The sequence below is a fragment of the Pezoporus occidentalis genome, unplaced genomic scaffold (assembly GCF_034315485.1).
Source record: "Pezoporus occidentalis ecotype Australia unplaced genomic scaffold, CSIRO_AGI_Poc_V1 ctg508, whole genome shotgun sequence".
NCBI classification, from domain to species: Eukaryota; Metazoa; Chordata; class Aves; order Psittaciformes; family Psittacidae; genus Pezoporus; species Pezoporus occidentalis.
Window position 1 is genome coordinate 21,037 of NW_026915845.1, and position 13,648 is coordinate 34,684.

General features: G+C 46.2%; 1 protein-coding gene across 1 annotated transcript in view; it reads right to left on the reverse strand.

The window, feature by feature from the left end:
• LOC134173318 (calnexin-like) overlaps positions 1-13,648 on the reverse strand; it is a 39,342-nt gene that overhangs the window by 17,828 nt on the left and 7,866 nt on the right. The gene's annotated exons all lie outside the window — the stretch shown is intronic.

Here is a 13,648-nt window from a genome sequence, read left to right on the forward strand (position 1 = left end):
GTTTAAGAAAGCCATACAAACACTCCAATGCATTAAGAACATGGCAGTGCCGCTCAGGCAACTGTTTGTTTAAAGGCCTTGTAATATTGGAAAGATTTACGCTATGCTGTTATGTCCAGAATTAATGAGGTGCAATAACATGTAAATGCTGAACATTTATACATGGAAGAAGTACAAAAGTGCAGGGGAATGAAGAAATAGCTGTCCCTGCTGTAATGACTGGGAAGTAGAGGCCAAAGGTGGTAACTTGTGTGCACAGGGCCAAGATGAAGCTTTGTGAGTCCCTGCCTCCTGCTGCACACATAGAGCAGCATGGGACAGCAATGAACAAGGACCCTCAATGGGGAGCGCAGGCTCCTGTTACCCTATCAGCAACATCACTTTTAAGTTGTATCTGAGCTGCTCCAGCTGGGAACAGTTCAATGGAAAGTTGTATTTGAACTGCCCAGTTCAAAGCAAGCTCTGTGTGGTCTGTGGGCCGCAGCCTGTTCCAGCAGATAGGAGGTATTCTGTAGGAATACCAAATTCAATACTGCTTAGGAGGGGCAGGAAGAAGGAAGAAAGATAAAGGTTGGGTTTGGGGTTTTTTTCTAAACATAAATCTGTTTTGAGTTCATGCAGTGAGTCAGCAACATAAGTTGAAAATTCCACTGTGTTTGGACAATGCAAGCAGGGCCTCGGCGGTCAGAAATAAGGCTCAGCAGAAATGAAATCAGCAAATCCCTGTTTACACTGAAGTTTGGAATAAAACACTCACTTTTTTTTTTTTTTCAGAAAGCACTGAAGCTGGGTCCTAAACCTCCCCATTGACTGAGCTACACCCAGAGACAGAAGATGCAGACAGACAGGCTACACAGGAGATACCAAGTGCTTTAAATGAGAAACTAAAAACACCACAGAAGAATGCTTCAAATGGTAACAAAGCAGTATAATATAGCAGGCTTCCTCCTCAATCTAGGCAAAAATCTATTTTTCCACTAAATATCTTTCAAGCCCCTCTTTTGAAACAGGTTGTTAACTGCAACATAACTCTCAGGACAGTGTAATACTGCTGCAATCACATAAGCATGGGGAAGTCAAACACACACATGCCTGTCCCACATGCTTCCCTTTTTCTCCCACCCTTTCCCAAAAGAGAAGACATTCCTTCCTTTTACAACCTGCTGAATCATGGCACAGGCAGGCAGCCCTGAAGCCTGCTCCTGCCTGTGCTGCTTTGTCATCGTGGGGAGCAGCGTAAGTTAAAACAAAAAACTAGAAGCTGTTAAAAGCATACCTTACCCTGTGAGTTCTGAGGTGTTTGAACTTAGATAAAAGGAATGCAAAATCAACACAAGAGAGGGAAATAATCCAGAAAGGAAACCAAAAAAGTGTGATAAAGGGAACAGAAGAGACATGCATGGATTTAACTGCTTTGGCAGCCTAGAAGGTGATATTTTTAGACTACGGAGTGCCAGGGCAGGGGCATTGAAACAAAGAGGGATGAATGACAGATACCACACAGCAAACGTAATATTGTCAAGGAAAACAGTTTAGGTGTGTTCAGGCTTTGCTGCAAGAGATTTGCCTTGCTCCACTGCTAAACACTTGTTCTCTGATTTTGGCACACACCTCTGGAAGGCAGTGTGATGAGCCGAACAGGCAGAATTCAGGGGTGAGAGGCAATCCTCAGTTTGTAAGTTTATAAATCCTCAGTTTATAACCACAGCTTTGAATAACTGTATTTTGGGGAACTTTTCTTGCCCTAACTGTTACCAGACAGAAAAACCTCTGGCACTTTTAGCTGCTGCTTTCCATTCTGAATTCCCTCTAACCTCAGTCTCTGAATCTTAATCCTTGCAGGGCACTGCCACATCGCCAGTGCTCTCCTTGCATGTCAAGCATTATGGTAGTCCATCTTCTGAGTCTCATTCTTCTCTGTAAAACTGGCAAGAAGTGAGTGGAAAATCAAGCAGGTCAGACTGGCTGGACATTAGTGACACCACACTGACAGATAGCAGGCAGCCAAGGCAGACGACCAGCAGGAGAATGCTGACTTTTGCTCTTTCAAACTTTGAACTGCAGGAGGGAAGACAAGCTCACATCTCCATATGGGCAATGTCCATGCTCCCTGCTATTCATGGAAAACACATTACAGTGACATCTCTGGAGAGCACGCCTGAGGAAAGGACAAGAAAAGATACACTGACATTATCAAAATGGAGGGCTAGGTATCTAAAGGAAATACTAAAGACCAGCTGTTTTCAAAGCTAAGAAATCTAAATTTTGGAAGTGTTATAGATTAATTGTAATAAGAGGAGGCAGATAAGCCTAAGAAAGAGGAAAAAGCAACAGGGAACCAGAAGCAGAGCACTAGCAGATAGATGAAAGGAGTTGGGGAGACACAGCACTGAGGTAGAAGATCCTCCTGACGCCATTGACACAAGTTAGGAAGTGCCCCTGGGAACAGGAACTCTACAGAAAACTTCCAGGATCCAGAAGTTCAGAGTTATTGAAGACAATGGGTGCAAGTTTGGTCTGGATATAAGACAGGGGAACCCTGATGGTTTCCCTGGGTTGTACGCAGCTTTTGTGGCATTACACTAGCTCTCTGGACACCATTTGGTTTCCACTGTGCCCCTTTCCACCACTTCTTTCACAGAGCAGATGTAGGTTTGCTTGAGAGCGGCCTTCAGCTATCCCCAGAATTGTGTCCTCCCTGAGGGTCTCACACTTGAGGCATTTTTATCTGAGCATAGTTGCAACACATGCAGAGGAGTTACAAGGGCAATGCAGATGACCCTTCAGATGCAAACACAGGAACCCCAATCAGCTAAAGGCTTGCCAGCAATAGCAGTAGTCCACCACCACCTTAGTGTCCTGAGTGCATCAGCAATTCCCAGATTTTTCTTCAAAGGACAAAATGCTCATTCCATTTCCAGCCCAATGAGACCCAGAGCACAGAGAAGGGCTGTGAGTGTTATAAGGCCAACAGAGAGAACACTGTGCTGAAACAGAAGGTCTTTCCACTTTAGCTCACGTTTCAGGTCAGCCAGGGGCTGACAGTGACTGACAGTGGCTGCTCTCCCCCAGCTGCTCACGGCTCTGTATTTCCTCTACAACAGTGTCTATACAGCAACACAGAACGTGCCTGTGAGTCAGTACCTCCTTGCATGTGGCCAGCCCGGGGCTCTCTGGCTCAGCACTGGTCCGTTTGCTTATCTGGAAGCAATTGTTTTGCAAGGAAGCTTTTCGTTTTTATGAAGAACAAAACCCGTTTTAAATTCTCAATGGTAAAGTTTCCAAACGTCTTAAGTCTTGACAGACTGATGGGGTGCAATGAATAGCAACCAAAATTCCATTAACATGTAGAATATCACAGAGAGAAAGGAAAGAGGTAAATGGGTTCATTGTTTAGGGGAGAGACAGGAAGGACAAAGCCAGGACTGACTATGAAGAAAGGCAGGAAGCTTCCCATGCCAACATGTGATTGCCCCAGGGCACAGTGAGATCCCATGGCCAGGATTGCCCAGGAGCCCCCCATGTGCACCCCACTGACCCCTTGGCTTCAGCCTCCAGCCTCACACCAGAAGCCAGGCATCTGGGACCACATGCAGCCCTGGGGTAATGAAGCTGGCTGCAGCACAGTGCTCACCCTCGGCACCAGCCTACCTTCCGCACCTTGCTCTCTTCTTAAAAGACAGGCAAAAGTCATGGTAGAGGAGCTGCATTCCTGACATGCCATGTAAACAGCACAAGGCTGCCTCGAAACTCTGGTCCCTCCTAATCCCAATTATCTGAAGTCAATAAACAGGGAATTAACAGCATTTAACTTGGTGACCTCTCTGGATGCACCACTCACACAACCATCAGCTCCAGGAGAGCTGGATCACAGAAGACAAATATTTCAGTTATTTTGGTGGGCCTTTGTGTCTGATCAAAATACCCTCATCACTCTTCTCTTTTAAGGAATATGGAAGCCCAGATGTGGTTGGTAGCCTGCATGCTGGCTTTGGAGCTTTATTTTTTCACACTTCTGTACTGTTTCCACTTAAATCTTCCATGTGGTTTCATACTGAGCCTGTTTCTCTTTGTATTACCAGCGTGCCACCCTCCATGTGGCTTCCTCCTTTGTGCTTATGTGGCTGCACCATGGCTGGAGTTGGGCACCTGTCCCAGCTGAAGGCAAATCAGCTAAAAGACACGTGGTTTGATCATAGGTGGATTAGTGGGATTGGCCTTTTTAGGAGCAGCACAGATGTATATATGCTTGGACAACTTGTGACATTGAATCTCCAATGCCCAATGTAATTGCTGGTAAATTCATGCTGAAACACTCCACTATCAGTCAGAAGGGCTGAGAAAGTCCTTGCTATGGAGCATCATTTTCTGGTAGATGGCACAGGTGGAAAACTGAGCTTGGCAACCTCTTAAAATTGCCGTCACAGGCTCTGTAAGTCAGTGATGTGCAGGAGGGACTTGCTTCTGAGAAACAACCCACAGGGAGAGTCATGGCACAGCTGCACTGTGGCCACTGCAACCAGCCAACAAGGATTCCATGTACACTCTGTATCCCTAATAACCACTTGGTCACACACTGGAGCTGCAGGGCAGTGACTGTGCACATTTAGCTGCCTCTCCAAAAACAACAACAGAGCTGCAGAAGCCCTGCTCAAAGGGGTTTTCCATGCCTGTGCTCACCCCAGGAGGGTTTCAGCAGATAGTGGGATAAGGTATGTCTGTGAGTGCTGTGGATCTATGTCCCTTTCTCAGTTAGACTGTGAATTTGTCATTAATCAGGTGAAAATATTTCCCTATAAATGGAAATTACTTAAGAGCTGATTCCAGATGCCAGCTTCAAACTAAAGCTTGCACACACCAGCGTCCCCACAGAAGCTGCAGTCACCAGCATCTCCGGTCCCTGCACCGTCCCTTGGCCTGGCCAGTGGTTCTCCCTTCCACTGCCTCGTCAGGACTGGATTCACATGCCAGAAACACAGCAATGTCTGTTTCCTTCTGCTATTGGGATACTTCCTGACCTAAACGTGCCTGGCGGGAGGTTGACCTGTGCAGCCACAGAAATGTTCTGCTCAAGGAGCTGGATATTCCTCCCAGGCTGGGATCCCTCCCTTTGCAGGCGGGACACGGCTTGATGTGCTGGAGGGGCTGTAACACTCCCAACTAAAGCACCACCAATGTGTCTGCTTCTGCATCCCAGCTTTGTGAGACCATCCTCACCTTCCCATTCTGATGGGTTTATTTCTCATACACCTGTTACTCAGAAAAAAAAGGCTGATGCACATTTGTTTTCCAAATAAAATGATAGCGGGACTCTCTTTGTAAGCTGCAGCCTCCTGTGCTTTCCTAAGGACAGCTAAACGGGATGAACGAGAGCGCTTATAACCAGGCACAGAGGACGGAGAGGCTCCCTCTGCTATTTCTCCCAGGGGAAGGTGCTGCTCAACACCCACTGTTCACATCTGCAGCTCCCCACTGCCTTCTGGTGGCAAAAATGCGTTAAAACCTCCCTCCCAGCCCGGGCTTCTCGCAAGCCGGAGCCAGACGCTTGTGCTGAGCGTGTCGTTTGGGGCCCCATCTCGCACCCTTCCTGGCATCGCCTGCAATCACTCTGACATTCCTCCTCTTTTCTGCAGAAAAGGCTCCATTCTGTGCCAGAAAGGACGGCGGGGAATAAGCAAACCCTCTGTTTCTAAGGGTCCGGCTATGCCTGTAGGGATTTGATGTGTCTCCAATATTTCTCTGCCTCACAGGAGCTTGCAGCTCTTAACAGCCCTCTGCCAACATCCCCCAAAAGTGCAGGCACCTCCAAGGTTCAGTCTTGCTCTGGCTGCCCAGCGTTAGCTGATTGGGAGTGGTGAATGTATTTCCCTGGTTGCCAGGAGCAAAGCAGCCAGGAGTGAAGGGTTTACAGGATTTGCTGCTGCTTGTATTTGTGATAGCCATCTCCTAGGAAAGGATTAGCTGCTGGGTCTGGAGGTGGTCCCGTGCCTGCCTGGCCTCTGAAGTCCAGCAGGAACGAAGTGTGTGTGAAGAATTTTGTCCCTGCTGGAGCGACCAGCTGCTGTAACCAGGGATGGCAGCGAGGGCAGCACAGACACAACAGTAGGATGAAGAGGAACACCATGGCTTCCAGCCCCTTGTGTGGAGTTCTGTGCAGCAAAAGTAGCCTCAGAGGGTCTAACCTGGTCATCTGCTGGAGTTTTCTATGGGAACATGCTGCATTCTTGTGCTTTGCTGTGGCTGACAAAACCAAGATAACATTATAGTGCTGTATCCGTTCCTTCCTTTGAATGGTCACAGAGCAAAATTCCCTTTCATTCGTTGTCAGTCTGGACTCTTGCCCAAAAGCACCAGGAAATGGGCAAAAGGAGTGCACTGTGGAGAGGTACTGGAGGTTTCTCTCAGGAGAACATCTATGTTTTTATTGTACTGGAGCCACTTGCTCCTGGGAGCTCCCTGAAGTGTATGGTGAACCTTAGGCACAGCTTGTGGTGTCTTTGGAGACATCTGGAAACCCTATGAATGGGAAGCTATGGCTGTCCACATCACCCATGGGAGCTCTGCAGCCCTCCTGTCCTCAGCATGAGGGCTTTGCTTTGGAACTGCTCATACATGACAAAGAGGAGAGGACAGACCCAATGACTGTTTCTCCCTGTATTAACACCAACATTTCTGCTCATCCTGACTTAGACCAAGGGGATGGTAGAGCCTGTCCTCTATGCTTACTGATTTGGGTCTTGCTGCCACTGCTGCTTTAGGGGGGGGGATGAAAGGAAATGATCCTTAGTGTTATTTTAGAACTCAAAGAATCTTTTTAAAAGCAGATCTGGGAAAGAGCATGTCAACCAAAGATCTATGTGAGAATCTGGAATCCACTGGGTTTTCTTCTGGTTTGGAGTAAAGAGAGTAATTCTTGTGGCCCTAAGGGTCTAGTGTTCTTGCTGTTCTTTACTGTCCTGAGCTTAGATTGACCCCGCTTTCCAGTGAAGCCATCTGAAAAGCTGGAAATTGTTAAAAACTCCTAAACAGGGCTGTTCTAAATAATGTTTCCAGGGAAAATGGTGAGTCACAGATTGAAAAGCAGCACTGTGGCTGTGTGCAAGCGCAACATGCGGTGCGGTATTCTCTGTAGGGTCAGAAGATGCAGTAGCTTTCCAGTGTATAAACCCAAGGGAGTGTGGATGTGGGGGACTGTCTGGATATTAACAAATCAAGCAGAAGCTGGGGGATGAAAGAGTTTCTTTGATATAGGGCTGATAGGAAAATGAAGGTAGAGTCAGTCACAGAAAATGTCTGCTTGGCACCAGAGTGAAAGGAATGGTTAAGGTTACACAAGTGAAACATGACAACCTTTGCTCTCATTTTCAAGTCAAGTAGCTTTGAGTAGATTTTTATCACTCAAGGCTTGAATTAATCATGAGGCGAGTGTTATAACTGAAAGAAATAGATCAAATTATGAAGGCAAGCTGCTACCAAGCTCAGTGGAAACTCAAAAGAATGAGGTGGAATGAAGAGATAGATCTGATTAAGAATAATGAAAGTATCAGCTGTGCCTCAGGGGATGTTGCTGTTCTCAAGCACAAATTCCAGAGTCAAAAATATGGTGCTTTAGTTTTCCATCAGGAAACAAGGCCAGGTAAGAGCTTGGAATCTTTCAGAGCATGCTAACCCTGCCGAGGTGAGGAGGTTTGCAGCTGAGCTGCTCCCGTTTGCCTCCATAGAAACTGGATCACAACAATGTAGTGTATATCAGACAAGTTCACTCTTTTGCTTTTACATTTCCAGTTCATCCATTTCATTTATTCTAAATGTTTCCTCCAGTAGTCTCTGCTTTTTGAAAGTGTGTATACATGGAACTGGGATCAGTCACTGACTTTCTAAAAGCACATCATTAGCTTCCTTTGTTTTTTCTGGGACATTTTAATCAAAGATGTTGTCCTGTGAACAGGTACATTTTTAATCTGTCCATCAATTCAGTGACAAGGGGTTTCCTTTTGTTCCCTCTGGGTAACCCCCATCCAAGGTAAAAGTGAACTGAGCTGCGAGCTTTCTGTAATCCCAGATAGACTTTTGCTAGAGGTTGTTTCCTGATAGCCTTTTACAAGGCAGCAAAAAGAATCAAAGGGATCCTCCCCCTTTATGAATATAAAGATGTAGATCTGAGGCAAACTCAGAAAAACACCCAAATTAAATTTAACATGAAAGCTGTTTGTAACTGGTTCCTAATTTTCTTAACTCATTGCAAAATCAGATCAGTCTTACAGCTCTTTATAGATTTTATATATATATATATACACACACAGAGATTAAAAAATCTGTATCTATATGCATAATAAAAAGTGTTGTGTAATAAAAAAATACATAACAAATATCCATACCCTGTATCTAGGGTTAAGAAGATCACTGGTACACGGAATGTTACCTACTGAAAGAGTTGATCATTAGAGGACTTTGGGAGGAATTTGAACTCATTTTCACTAGAGAAAAAAAAGTGCTCTGCAGATAGCAGCTGCACATGTAAATCTGTTGTAAATATTGAACCTCTGCAATTATGAGTGGAGGTTTTTCTGTTTGCTTTAGTAATAACCTAAACATGCTCCCTGCTAAGTCCTGTACTGCAGCCTGGGTTGTGTATTCCTGAATAGGCACCTCCTTCTTTGACAGAAGTTAAACATTATAGAAACTACTAGTGTCGTAATAATAAAACCTCCCACAAAAACTCGAATTTAACAGTAACTCTGTAAGGATTTTATTGTCTCTTTGACATCCATCCTGCTATTTATCAGACAAAATAAAAGATTATTTTCTTGCAGCACAGTCTGTTGGCATTTCTTTATAGACAATTTCCTTATAGAAAAGGTGAGACTGATCCTTAAAGTTAGCACACAATAAATGCCCCTGTAGGTGTGCATCCCTGTTCTCCTCCAGATAGGCTGTTTTTCCAAATGGAAGTGCACACTGATGTCCCAGTTCTCTTGCCCATCTTCTCTGCTGCAGGTAACCACCTCAGAAGGAGTTCTGCTTGCTTGGCTGCTTGTAGCCAGTCCCAGAGCTCTCTGGTCGCTTTGTAAGTGTCACTTCTAGTCTTTCCTGCACTCAAGTCTGGCAGGCAGGCAGTTGTGAACAGCAGGCAGCTACTGATCTGGTGATGTCAGTGAATTAAAACCCTATCTGGCCACCCTGGCTCAGGCAATATCTTTATAGCATTGGATTATATCAGCAAATTATAAGCAGTCATACAGGTTATTGCTAATTCTCTTTCTGTGGCACGTGGCTTAGCGAAAGATCTTTTAAATAGATTGTGAGACATCAGTGTTCCTCTTGGGCAACTGCAGGAATTTGAGCTCGAGCTCTCTTAAATCCCATTTTTGCATAATCTGCTTTTATTTGTAATTTCTACTGTTGCTATTCCTGCTGCAAAAAGCTCAGTTGTCACGCAGATACCAGAGCTCTTTTGTCCAAAGGGCAAGGCAAATTATCCTTTGGTATTTGCAGAACTATAGCAACAGCCAAAAATGTAAGAGGGGTATTCCAGAGAAGCCCAAGACAGTGAATGAAGTACGCAAGCTGTTACATGTAGACACTGAAACTGTAGAGGGTATAGCATGCATTTGGGATCTCTGTAGGTGCTAAACAAAAGGATTAAATTGGGATGTAAAACTGCAGTGACCAGCACTAATACCAGAGCTTTCAGACACCAAAGACCAAGGTCCTGTGTGCTGCGTTCAACTCTGCTTTGCTGGACCCCAGATAAAAGCCTACTCGGATGGTGCAGAGGTAGGGGATGAACACTGCCCTGCAGACAGAACTCTGTGCAGCCAGAAGGCATCAAGCACTGATTTAGGCATTGAGAACTTTCCTAGTGGAAGTGGCTACCATCAAGACATGCAAAGTTAAAAGACAGCATTCCAATCCTGTGCAGTGTGGAGCAGAGAGAGGGATGCTGGAAAAGGTGTCTCCTTAAGTGTGATACAACGGGCAGCAGGACCCATGTCCCAGTACTGTCCATCTTGCTTATTGCTGTTACAGGCACAAATCAATAGAAGTATGTCTACAAGGTCTGCAGCCAAGGTGCTGAAAGTGTAAAGGCTTGGGAGGGGTTTGTATCACTAAAAAAAAACAAGCTTTCCTTAAAATAAACTTTGAATGCACCTCACTGTAAGAGGGCAGTGGAATTATGTCAGGAAGCTGGAAGCAGTGGAATACTTCTTGTGTAAGGGCTACAAGAATTCTTCAAATGATAGCAGGTTCTCTCTGCCCTTTTCCTGAGCAGGTACTGGTAGTACAGCTCTAACCAAGAACTCAGTAACTGCCCCTGATGAATTCTCTTGTCAGAACACTTACAGACACCACCCATCCCACCGCCAGGCTTTGGGAGGCAGATGGTCTGCAAAGTAACATCACTTCAACTGCCACTTCAGCCTCCCAGTGGCTAAAAGGAAGGGTGTGCAGGCAAGGTTGGTATTCAGCACTGTTTCTGGACGTTCTATTCTTTCACACAATTGCATCATGCAACCATTTCACACCCTAAAAATAAACCCAGCTGGTTTTAAAGCAATTCCTATGTCCCACTGTGGGATTGGCTTTGTGAATGATGAAAGGCTGTTCCTTGCATTTTGCAAAAGCTCCCTGTTCCTGATGAACTCAGAACTTCTCAGAGGCTTCTGGGAAGAGCAAGACTCTGACTTTGAGCCCCTGTCTGTCTGTCCTAGATTCCCATGACACAGCCCCTAACTGCCTCACTCTGCGGGCCAGCACCCTGTAGCCGGAGAGGCTGAAGTTGCTCTGAAGGTGCTGGAAGAAGATGGATGCCAGGATTAGTGCCTGGTCCAAGTGGCACCTCTGGGACTGCTCTTGGCCTGGCTTTGCAAGCCAGGAGCACAGACAGAATGGGAAAGGCTCACAAAGAGCCTCCACTTCTGGTACCTTAAATGGTGTTGCCCAACTTGAGACTCTGGGGGTAGGAGTTACCTTGGTGGTGGATAGCAGAGCTGTTCATGTGATGTCTGGGCTCCATGTGAGGCCGGAGGTGTCACACTCCTGTGGCACCTCTTGCCAGGACAGTGCCCAGCCCTGCTGTCCCTACAGGTGCCACTACTGTCAGTACACTCTGCTCAGCTCGACCTCAGCCTGGGAACAAGAAACAGTGGCCGGTAACCAGAAACCTGTCCTCTCACAGACCTGCTTCCTGTGACTCATAGCTGCTCCCATCTCCTGGTCCTGTGCCAGGAGGAGATGAGGAGCTCAGCTCTGTTTAACTTCTCCTTTGGAGGCAAGAGAAGGAACAGAGCCCATTTGCATTCCTCTGGGCTCAGCTATTTACGTGACCCGGGCAGGCTCTTCACATTGCTTACACTGCACTTGTAGCCTCACAACTGCAGCACAGTGTATGTACACCTCGATGGCAGCATCCCACCCATACCCAGGATCTGTTCCCTGCCCGGCTGTCCCATGCACTCAGCACATCACTCAGGGTGTCTTCTCGGGGCACAAGAGCAAAAAAGTTCAAAGAACAACAATCCAAAAGATGACCCACTCTCATTCACAGCATCTGCCCTTGGTTCCTTCCAGAGATGCATTTCAAAACCCTTTAATACCACTGATGTCAGAGGAGCTGTACAGAAACATCTGTCTTCCTCCTAACGCATCCGTTGTGCTGCTGCCAGTGCCTTCTGCCCTCACACAAGCTTCTCTACAGGCCTCATCCCTGTCCCATGCTTATGGCTGAAGACTCTGTGGTCTCACCTTCTATGTTCACCCAGCTCAGCTGCACCTAGGGAGATGAATGGGGTGACAGAGGGCAGGACACTCAGCGGGATACAGGTTCCACTGAGCAGCTCCACATAAGGAGGGCAGAGCAGCTCTGGTGTGGGGTGACACAGCCCACACATGGCCACACCAGCATGTCACAGAATGATGGCTGAAAAACCAAGCTCGGGTCAAGGCATACAAACGGGTGCTGGTATCCATGGCAAAACAGAAGTGATAGGGCTTGAGGTTAAATGCAGCTATTGACCGAGACTGGGAGGTTTCTTGCAGCTCATGTGTCTCTTCCCAGTGGTGTGGTCCCTGCTCGCAGTGCTGGCCTCCAGCCTCCCGCCTGCATCTCTGTTCATATCACATTTCACCTACCACAGACCTCCCTCTGAACCACCTCCTCTGTCTCCTTGAAACTCTTCTTCTCCCTAACCCTGCACACAAGAGGACTGGTGTGAAAGGCACTCAGTTCCTCTCTGATGCTGTGCCCAGCTCTATCTCATAACCAGGCAGGGCTGGCCAGCATCTGGCTTTCTGGTCCAGACAAGACAGAAAAGCTAAAGAGCTCTATTTTTTCACCCCTGTAATTTAGGGAAAGGGAAGCTGCACTCCATGGCCACTCTTCAGCCTTTGATGTATTTTGATGTGCCCTTTGGCCTTGCAGTTTTTTCCCCACATGGTTATAGGATAATACTAAGTGTGTGTTAACTTAAGAGCTGCCAAAGATGTTTGAAAGGCTTGTTTGTCCTTCTGCAAAGGGAAATCCTCCCCCCTCCCTGCCATATGCACTTATTGCTCCAGAGAGAGCACAGAGAAGTACCGTGGCCTTTCTGCCATTGTTCTTTTTTGTTTGTTGCTACTTCTGACATTCTGATGAAAAGGGAGTAGGAAAATTGGCAAAACACATGGAAAGGAGTTGCCTCATGTGACAATAACAAAAGACAAGGCTGGGCGAGAGAGGGGTTTAATTTGCCTGTTTTGATATTTTTAACAGATGCTGGGCATAAAAGAAGGGGTATTATTCATTTGTATGGATCTGTGCCTTTTGATGATGGGTTAAGGGGAGATTTTTGGCATTGCTTTTATACTGATGTGCTTTCTAGTCACATTTAATAAGCCTAGATAAAGCTCACCAAACTACTTTAGAGGAAAGCTAAAAGAAAATCTCTGACTTGCCCCTAACTATATGAGTATGTGTACTCATTTGTGTGGCTTCCCAAAGACTCAGCTGTCCATCTTGGTTTATAGAAAATGGCTTTGAATGTTTTCCCCATTTTATCTTTAAAGTGAAGCCTTTGACTTCACTGAGATGCAAAGCACTGTCAATTGGAGTACTCAGCCATAGTCCTGCTTCGTGCAGTGGAGAGGTTAAAACAAGGGGTTAAAGAGGGTTAAAGCAGAGACTGGTTTGGCCCCCAGGAATTCTGCTATAACTAATCATGTAAGAACATTTATGTGACCGTTTTGCTATGCCACAGATACAGAAATCTCAGGAACATGTGTCTGAAATCCACCTAGATGAAGAGGCTAACATGCTTCTCCGATACGTACTGTGTTTGTACTCCAAGGGATGCTTCACATAATGCCAGCCTGGATGCTGCTGATCTAGCTGAAAATGTCCCTGCTCATTGCACAGGGGCTGGACTAGATTACTTTTGAAGCTCCCTTCCAACACAAACCATTCTGATTTTATGACTCTTAAACCGAACACCTACTATTTTACTTTCTGAAAGGAGAAGCCTCTGTGTCAATGCACGCTTTAGGAAGACACACTAATTCCTGACACGCAAAGCTTTTACGGCTATTGCAAAATGCAGATCCCAGGACACATTTCAAAATCCTCAGGGGATCTGAGCCAGCTGGGAGCCGCGGTGGGAATCGCAAAGCAAAA